The 10,804-nt window shown below is 39.1% G+C and overlaps 1 pseudogene; it reads right to left on the reverse strand.

Moving 5' to 3' along the window:
• Positions 1-2,210: 2,210 nt before the first annotated feature.
• Positions 2,211-6,614, reverse strand: LOC147445346 (uncharacterized; annotated as a pseudogene).
• Positions 6,615-10,804: the final 4,190 nt, after the last annotated feature.

Raw genomic sequence — 10,804 nt, forward strand, 5'->3', positions numbered from 1 at the left:
GGTTTTTCAGATTGGTTATACCTGCTAGCCCAGTTTCTACCTTCTCATAAGATTTTCTTGTACCGTAGTCATGGTCATCAACTAAGGGGATATTTTAACAGTACTCCCCGCACTCGGGAATATGGGGTAGTCTTGGCGACTCGTATTCTACCTTTAGCTGAGCGTCCAGACACCTGCTTCTACTGTGACATCTGTTTCTGTGATCATGTAATGGGCGGCATAATAGAGATGTAGATGAAGGGCTCCTCAAATAATCATCACCTAAGCTTTTTTGTCCAGTGAAAAATTTTGTGTGTGTGTGTGTGTGTGTGTGTGTGTACACGTGTGTGCGCGTGCGTGGTGATATATGTATGTTTGAAGGAGGGAGATGAGAAGATAGGAGAAAGGGTTTCTCTCTCTCTCTCTCTCTCTCTCTCTCTCTCTCTCTCTCTCTCTCTCTCTCTCTCTCTCTCTCTCTCTCTCTCTCTCTCTCTCTCTCTCTCTCTCTCTCTCTCTCTCTCTCTCTCTCTCTCTCTCTCTCTCCTCAAAATGTGCTTGCACGGGTTTCAATTTTTTTGTCCAAAATGACGTCAACATAAATGTTGGTCTGAGTTAGTATATATACCAACCGTGATATTGATGCTTATACAAACGAGGAAATTTTCTCCAAAAGCGTCGCTAGACCAACGTTGTTAGTACCCTTTTAAGTGGCTTATACTATAAGGTCCTCGTGTGTGCATTAATAAAACATCGTGATACAATCTTTTGACGAGTACAATTGAATGTTCAAAGGTACGTGCATTAAAAGGCACATATTCTGAAGACACTGGTTGATGATGATGTGTTTTTATCCTTCATTGGGTAGTTAGCAATATCAAGTGCAGATCTTGCAAAAGGTTTTTTCCTGCAACAATAATACCAATGCTTTGTGTAATAATTTATTCGACTCGTAGAACTATGGGACCCTCGATCGAGCATCTAAATTACAGAATTAAGGAAAGGAGAATAGTGAAAAGTTTGGCAAAGTTTTTCATACCTTTAAATTTTGTTGAGAAGCCAGCTTATGACTATAACGACCGGGAAGTGAAGTTCGAGTAGAAGGGACAATGTCTGGGAATTGGCAATTCTTCAACAAACAACAATATCGGGTCTTAGAGGATTTTTTCTTACGTCGAAGCAGCTTAACATAGGAGCGCGGCGTTGAGAGGGAAGAGAAAGTCAAATGGTCTGTAGTGCTAGTCGAAGGGGAGGTTGTACTGACTGCCTGATGATGATCTGCTAACTTGAACTCATGATGATGAGGGGATATTGACCAACATTCTGAACGTGGGGAAAATCCAGCTGCGTGTGCACCAACGTCCTGTCGCAAGAGACCATCCAAATGAGTAGAGAAGCAAGAGGACGACGTCGAGCTCTCAATATGTGCGCCGGTGCCCATCAACGATGAGTATAAGTTGCAGTCGCCGTCTGCAGCGGTGCAAATTCGGATTGCTTCCTCGAATGGATCATCGGGCAAAGGGGGGGCTCTATATGGCGGCGAGCGTGGCGGAGTCGAGCTGCTGCTTTCGTCGTCGTTGGAGAAAATGTGGGTATTGTGGACGTTGATGGTCATGGTGCTCATCATGTGATTGCGGTGCATGAGCTTGCAGTTGAGGATATACAAGGAACTTTGGACGCATTTCTATATAGCAAAAAAAATATAATTACTAGGCAACTTACTAGATTGAATACACATATCTAGTAAGAGTGCAAACTAGTAATAATGAGAATACTTCTATATGGTTGTAAGCATAATATTATAGCTATATGGGAGTTTTAAGTAACCATATAGCAATATTTCTTACCAGCTTGACTCGGATTCTCCTATATGGCTGTAGCCATAATATTATAGCTATATGGGAGTTTTAACTAACCATATAGTAATAAATTCTTCTTTCATCTACATAGTTGTAACCACACAATGCTATTTATGTAGTTGTATTATAATAATCCACATAAATAATCAATTTAACATAACATATACAAAATAGCACATACTTTGTGACTAAAAGAGATAAAGATTAAATAGAAAACTAAAAATGATCACTTTCATATAGATGTCTCTCAAAAATTCTTACAAAGTCCATCATACAACCATTAGTCTTTATCATTAGCTACTTCTACATCCTTCAAAGAAAGAGAGCCAATCTTTTCAAGTCTTACAATCATCATGCCTTCTAATAAAAGCCAAGCTACCAAATCTTCACACATAGTAGAAGAGCTAGTTTCACACGTTTTTCTACAAAAAAAGGAGTTCGTTTTTTTTTAAGCCATGTAAGTAGGCTTCACAAATGGATACACTTCTTCCACTCTTCTAACCCCAAACCATTTCATCAGAATGGTTTCTTGATCTTCTCTAGTGAGTTTGCGTGCCTACACAATAAAGAGTTAAATTAGAGAATATGGTTGCAATCTTTTCGAGAGTAAGCATAAGATATATTTGTAAGATTGAAAACAAACCTGCACTTCCAAGGTAGCCTTCTCATTAGAAACAAAAACATCTTTCTCAACATCCTAAAAAGAGAGACAAGACACATTACTTTAGATTTATTACCATAGTATAAGTGTTTAGAGCCATCAACAAAAAACAAAACAGCTACCTTTGACTTTTGAATCCTCTTAGCTTTTGACCCTTCTTTTTTTTTTGAAGGAGTTCAGCAAGCTTAGTTGTAGCCTAAGACATAACCCAAGCTTACTTTAATGACATTTATTTAACAAGTTTACAATTAGCATTAGTTTAATAGTATAATTTGAATACCTTCCGTTTTCGAGTACTCTTTGTAGAATGCTCTTCATCGCACCCTTTAGATGCAATTTTTTCAACTTTATTTAACTTATCCGATATCTACCAACACAAAAAACACAACTTGATATTTTTTACATCTCTAAAAATGTTACACAATGGGAAAAAAACATGAACAAAATCTCACCGGCTTCTCGATTGAAGTTTCATGAGACTTATGACCAGCAGACAAAGACATTGAATCCACATCTCCTAGTGCACTAGAAAAGATATTTTCTTTCATAAAATTTTGATACTCCTAAGCCAACATTTTCACATAAATAAATCATCATGTAGATATGAAATGAGAGAGAGCAAAAGAAGTAGCATGATCTTCATATACCTCATATGCAGCCATATGATTTTCATCATTGTCCCAAGATATTTCTGGAATGTATACATCAGGTTCTTTCTGAATACATAAGACATACACAAAACTTTAAAAAATCTTAAAAGATCGGCATTACACTTGTATAAAGAATAGTATATATCAATTACCAGTGTGGATTATGAGATGTCTTTATCGCCCTCTACCACATCTACAAAGTTCTCATCATAACTTTGCTTGGAAGCATCCTCGTCCTAATAAAAATTACTCAATAAGAAACTTAATATCAAAACTCTTAAAAATCATTCTATACTATTACCTTTGATGATAATTCTGTCTCTTTCTCTACACCATCATTGTCAAGCTCTTGAACATCATGAGTATCCTTAAAAATGTAACATAACTCAAGAATAAGATAAACATCTACATAGCATATGATTTGAAAGCAAAATAAAAAGATAATACAAAAACTTATACCATTATAGCGCCTTTGCAAGCCTTTTGTTTGGTCCACTTTCTTTTGGGCGCCAATGACTTTATACACCAATTGTAAATGTCGGGCTCTTTCCACAAATATTCCACACCATATACTTTCACTGGCTTTAGCTCACCCATCTTGTCTCGGATGATACTCAAAACCATATCTTTACCCTTGCTATTATGTCTCAAATCTGCAATTGGCCCTACCTTTGCAAACCACCCTCGCACCATCCCATAATTTGCACACAACACTCTATACTGACCATGATCCTCTTTTTTAAGAAATTCTCTACCATACAACTTATTGTGCTCTCTATGTTTAGGAGGAGGAGCTCTAAAGACTTGATCATATATGATCCGATCATATGGAAGAGAACTAGTTGAGTTACCAACAACCCTTTTGTTACCCAAAGAGTGATGTTCCCTCCAAGTGTCGAGTAGTTTCACAGTCTCCTCATGAGGAAGTGAAACTAGTTGCTGAAAAATTGACTGTGGAAGATCCATGCGAGCCCTACAAGAGTAGTCGACATATGCAGATAAGATAGACTCCAAAAAGTTTCAATTTGTGCCACTTGAGATATAACTCGAACAATACAAAAAGTTAAGATGAAAATAAATCATAGAGAGAACAATGCTCAACCATATAATAAAATTCAAACCACAAAATCATTTACTTCTCTAATAGCAAAATCCTTATGTGATCAAGTACTTTATGAATGTCTTTTTCTCATGTCCTTGACTTATGGACATCTCCATAAAATAGGGATCCATCGATCACTTTCTCCAAGATTTCTAACTTTTTTACGTTTTAGTACAATCCAATCTTTGATTAAAAGAACACAAGAATCCCAATCTCTCCATGTGTTTTCCTCCTCATGAACTTTCCATATATGAGGATCACTTGCATCAGATTTCAAAATAGCAAGCTTTGTGATTTTGCTGTCACATTGTACACATCTTACAACAGCATGCTTGAATTGTATTGTACCATTGTTTTCTAAACGGACTTTGACAATGTCATCATGCTCCAACCACAAGGGTACATTCCCACAATTGCCTTCCATTAGTAGCTTAGCCCTCTGCTTTAGGTCCTTAACTTCATATGCAATCAATCTTTGGCTCCTCGGTAATGGCAATGGGATAAATTTATGAAGCAAAGAATAGATAGGCCGCACACTATCCCAAGTAAATGGAAGCGGTGTTTTCTGAAGAATGCTCATTCCAGTCATTGTATCTATGACTAGTTCCTCTGAATAATTGTCTCCTGTAATACATTGTTTGTAGTAAGTTGCACCAAAAAACATCATTGCTTTCCCATCAAGCTGCATGGAGAAGAAAGAGGTTATGCGAGCTTTCCAATGACCTCTCTCCTCAGACAAGGTGTCTAACGCGTCCACCTTTACAACTACATCATTGCCAATCTTGAAAATTTCTCCTTTATAGAAGACTTTGTCATATGTTTGCACATCACCAAATGAAAAGATTTCATCATCGATGTTCCAAAAGCTCCTTAAGTAGGTAACCTCCTCAGATGTTGGAACCCTATAATTCCCCCTCCTCTTTGATATTGCAATACCCTTCATAAGAATGTTATCAGTACAAGATGCTCTCTTGCCATACTTTAAGATGTCGTTCCACAATGATCTTGCCTTTCCAATAGAAGTAACGTTGAATAGTCCATCAAGATGTGAAGTGCAGCACTCAATGGAGGCCCCGATTGCACAATCAGCTGCAGTAGTTTAACCCAATACACTATGCAATTGTTGTAGGACTCTATCACAAGGTAGCAGGGGCATCTTTATCATGTTGGATTGCTTGGAATACTTTTGTGAAAAACATTCTCAGATAGAATTGTACAAAAGATGCTTCATCATTTATGCTATTTGTTTTGATAGCACTGTACGCTTTCACTAAACGTTCGAACATATAGCACCAATATATGTCATGTAGTCCATGCCGCAAAATATCCTCAAGTAGTTCCCCACTTCCAGCTACATGCTCCAAGGGTGATGAGTTTGCTCCTGAGTATTCCTCCTTTCGGATTCTCCAAGATTGCATCAAGGATTTGATAACCTGAATGTCAGTAGCCGACATTCCATGTTCTCGACTGTAGCCATAAAAGCTATGTGCTATGTCCACCAACAAGATTCCTAAAGTTTGCATCTCATGCGGAATACCATCTACGACTCTTAGAATATATGGTAGACACCACTGCATAAACTTTTGATTCTCTTCCGCCTTGAAGGATTCATAATAGACACTTGGTGAGTTTGGCCACCGACCATAGCGAATACATGCTGGTGCCAATTTTGTAACAGTGAAAGTGGCTTCATCAATATTTTTCTTCACTGGAGAATCTGCATTCTGGAATAAGTGTGCAATATACTTCTTGAAAACATTTAGAGACAAGGTGTGCATTACATCAAAAACCAAGTCAAGAGAGGGGTCAAATCCATATAAGTCAAAGAGTCTCCAAAGTATTGACTCCCCTGATAAACCAGCTTTCTTCCAAATCTCATCCTTCTCAGCAAAAGTACAACACCTCTTTGCCTCAGCTATGGCATGAACCATCTCGTTTGTTGTTCTTGCAACTGGTGGGTATCTGACTTGTAAGCGATTTTCATTGTAAATATAACTCCCTTCTAGTCCAGGCCTATCTCTTGCAAGTGATGCATGTGGCTTATCTCTCCTGCAGAACTCTTGTCCCCCATTTTTGAACAAGCCAATCTTGCATTGGGCCGGATGGTCTCCGGTAACCATCATAACCATAATTCGTATCTTACAGAATTTAGATTCCACCCTCGTATCATCAAAGATGTTTTCTAGTGGATACTCATATAATACATCCACTCCATCAATATAAAGTGATTCCAACTCATCCACTAATGGTTTCAGAAATGATCCGAAGACATCGCCGGAAGACTTAATAATCTTTTTGCAGCTTTGTGGAATAAACAAGACTGGCATGATATCCATAGAGTTTTGTTTTCCAGCATTGAGCACCATAATCTCCACAACCCCACAACTTTTTTGTGTGGTTCTTGAAGTTTGAAACCCGTCCCAATGCAACAAGAGAGCTATACTTCTAGGGTCACCCTGATTATGCACACCAACAATCAAAGTAAGTAAGGACATTCAGTGTATATTTTGCTAAGAAAAAGAGGAAGATAGACATCATTACCTTGCACAACCTTTTCTCACATTCGATTTCTTCCTTGCATTCGGAGCAGATAAAAGTGTACACTGCTCGATCAGCATCCCATGCATCTTCAAGTTTTTGAGAGCGTTTGTCAAAGGGAAAAGTCATGTAAGACTTCTTACATCCAGGTGTAGAGCAAACAAATGGCAGCTCATATGTTGACAATGGGTCCCAAAAGTTCTTCACTCCTTGGAATTTTGTTCCATCCCAAAATTCCTTTATATGCCTTCCCGTAGAAAATGCATCTCCCTTACACCATTGATTTTTATGGCGCCACAAACTCAATAGCTCATGACAAAAGGTTCTACTCCTTGTAAGAAGCTTCAGTTGAGGTCCTATTGGAATATAATCAAAAGCAAGCATTGACTTTCTTGGCTTTGTGCATACTCTGCACTTTTCACAGCAAGTAATACAGTCACCTTAAAGCTTTTTGGAGTTTGAAGCACCTGAACAGGCACACCTTAGAACCTCTCTTACAAAGTTTTCCTCTATACTTGGGTATAGAAGTTCTGGTGCGTGCTTTGCTCCATTACTTCCTGTACAAATACGATAACGAGAGGCAGTCACCATCCCCAAACCTTTCAACATTGTTTGTAATTGATCCCAGCACGCGGGTATTTGTACCCCTCCAAGCTCACCTTCCCATGTCTTTGGCAACTGAACCAACAATTTAGCTAGGCTTCTTTTCGAAGAGTAGTTCTTTACCCTAGCTCCACCAAGGTCACCAAACAGAAGACGTAGCATTTGATCTTGAACACCTATTGGCATTTTATGTTCATCCCATAAACTTTGAAGTTCTACTATTCTCTCTATTAGTTCAAATAGAACAATAGATGTCCCTTCCTCATTTTCCTCCCTGCTATCTTGCACGCTAGCATCAGCCTGTAAATGGTCGTCACCATCTGCATGATGGTCACCGCCATTTGAATCTTCCATTTTCTCTTCCTCCACGTTGAGACCTTCACTCCAGGAAGGTGCTACATGTGGCACATCTAAACCAAAATGGAGCTTCAAGCTCCCAAATCTCTTTGAAAGAATTTGGTGTCGATAAAGGGTTGAAGTATGCACAAACCGCCCGCCATAGCAATAGAAAGAACAGTTGCAGAAAGCCTTCCTTCCATCACTATTGGACTCTTCAGTTCTTTCTACATGTCGATCTTCTGTTCGTTCTGTGATGTTATGTGTGACATCCAAATCAATGTCACTTTGTACCCTTCTATGCTTGGTCACAGAAGGATGTAGCTTTCCTAATGAGTCTTGATTTTGATGAAAATAAAAGGTCCGTTTTGACACCAACTCCCAACCGTTAATAGAGTGTGAACACTTATAATTACACGCGCACTTCCAAGAAGTTATTGTGCCCATGACTGCAGACCAAATATAAATATACGTGTGAAATTTTGTACAAATCAAAGAACGTACAACATAAACACCTTTAAATGAGTACATTAGTGATCAAATATTATTAAGAGATGCTGAAATAGTCATCCATTTTGCAAGGAGAGTACATAGTAAACTTAATAAGGTGGTTGTGCGGTGGGATATGGTGGAGGCAGTCGATACAAAATAATTTTTCTTCTAGGAATAATATGTCCTATCACTTTCGCTCTGTCCATCAAGGTGACCATAGACATGGTCTCCTCGTTTGAGCGGTATACTACCTTGTAGCGGTCAACAAGTCCTAGCTTCCTCTTGAGAGTCAAAAGCTTTACATTTACATCCCATGCCATTACATCGTCAATGAAAATGGTTAAAACATTCCATTTTCTCCCAGACCTTCCAAACAATAGATATTGGTCTTCTGGCCAAGCACTATCCTGCCCAAACTCATGAAATAAGATTTGTGACTGCAAGTCTACAAATTCTCTGTGTTTCTCTATAGGATATTCTCGCACTTCACTTATACTTTCACTATCAATGTCATCACATAGTGTTTGCTCACTTTGACCAGCCATCTGTAGTGGATACCACAAGCAACACTGGCTAGTCAGAGTGACACCCCTTTCAACTTGAAAGCTTAATCTTACCCCTCTCAATTTACAATTCACATTGAATAATTCACATCAAGCTATATTCTCAAGACCTAATGTAAGCTAAATACAGCTAGACATGAATACTACTACAAACCTACAAAGCAGAGGCTTAAAATAATCAAAGAAGTACAATGTAAACTGAATATATTTTTGTAGCAAATACAACTCTTTAGGGTCGTTAGGGAAGACCCTTTAGGGTCTCGCGCTACAAACAAGAGTACAAACAAAGACTCTAGAGTGCAATGCTAATTTGAATTGATAAATTTATACCATTCCCAACTATGGCACCAACCACCATTTCCAAATGAACTTTCAATACCAATAGCATTTACATTCCAATTCTAATTAATTTCAATACCAGCAGCATTTACATTCCCTCAATACAATCGTAAATGCAAATAAAAGGTGCACACTTTGTAGAATATTGTGATAAAGGCTTCATTTTTTTGACATAAAAACCGACATGATTCGATGCTTGAAATTACCAATTTGTGCCATTCCTCTATTTGGCTAAGAAATGTATTTTCTTTGGTGGAAATTTACAAAGCTCGAAAAAAACCTAGGTTTAGTGTAATCCCACCTACCAATTTTGAGATTTACCTCTAAATTTTATATTTGAAAGTGAGAAAACCTACAAAATTTGGAAAACTTTACTGTAATTTGGTATAAAAACCTTCAAATTGTGTTGTTTCACATATGTAGGTTTGGCAAGTTTTTGAAAAAATGTTTTTTTCGAGCACTGGTAAAAAATTGGAAATAAATACCTGGCTGGTAATGGAAACTTGTTAAGGCAGCACTGATCCAGAGACGATGCTTAGCTTCCAATTCGGTCCGCCACCAATTGCACCGCACAACTAACCGAAGACGCGCATGTCCGAAGGCTTTCAAGAGGAATTCGTTCATCTAGCTGCTGCAAAAGGCGGTCATAGCTGATGTTTTAGGGCGGCAAACCACCGTATAACTCTTTGCAACTTCGCGCAGACAAGCTGACGAGCTGTACGGCCTTCTTTGATTTGATGTCGCAGGAATAAGCTCCTACAGACGATTTATATTGCAGTCGAATGCAGTATCCAGCTAATTAGCTAGCAAGAGCTTACAGCAGGTGGGCACGCAGCTTTATATTATGCAGCTCATATGATCATGAGTCGGGCCCTGTGCAGCGACGCGCAGCTGGCTTTTGGACGCTCAGCTACTGCTGGCAGAGGGCGCTCTTAGCAGATGTTTCAAAGAAGCGAACCACTATACTCTTTGCAGCTTCGCACGGACCACCTGACGATTACGGCCTTCTTTGATTTGACGTTGCGGGAATAACCTTGTAGAGAGGAGATAATATATTGCAGTTCAATATAGATAAATAGCTAGGAAGTGAATATTAAAAGGCACCTTATTAATACAACATGTAGTGGGCACGCAAGTCGGGCTGCACTGTAGCGCTAGCTAGCGGTTTGATTGAGCGAGAAGCAGCACGCGATCTTAGCAAAGGCAGTAGGAGGAGCTGCGAAATGGGGGTCCTCGGAGATGGTGTGGAGAGTGCACGTGGGCTTCCAAGAGCGGCAAGGGGTGCCAACCTTTGGGGCCAATATGGTGTCATTGTTTACAGGTTTTCTCAAGTGCAGTAAGAGTAAAGAAATACCACAAGAGGTGCCAACATTTGGAGCCAACAGGGTGTCATTGTTTACTTGACACAAGCGAGGGTGATGTAAAGGCTTACAAGAAAGGAGTGACAGCCAACACAACAGACGGCAGGTGCTACGAGCAACAAAGGGAAGGCAGGGCAGGGGCAGTCAAGGCAATTGTGTCATATTGTAGCTTTGCAACAAGCACACAAGCTTTACAATTAGAAGGATACTGATCTGATGCAGCATTTGCTCAGAGTAATGTAGAACCTATTGACATGCATGAATGCAAGAAAAAAATGACTTGAAAAACAGACTCTGTAGAAAATACTCTCTCTCTCTCTCTCT

This window comes from Adiantum capillus-veneris, chromosome 12 (assembly GCF_014529385.1).
Source record: "Adiantum capillus-veneris isolate H3 chromosome 12, ASM1452938v2, whole genome shotgun sequence".
Lineage (NCBI taxonomy): Eukaryota > Viridiplantae > Streptophyta > Polypodiopsida > Polypodiales > Pteridaceae > Adiantum > Adiantum capillus-veneris.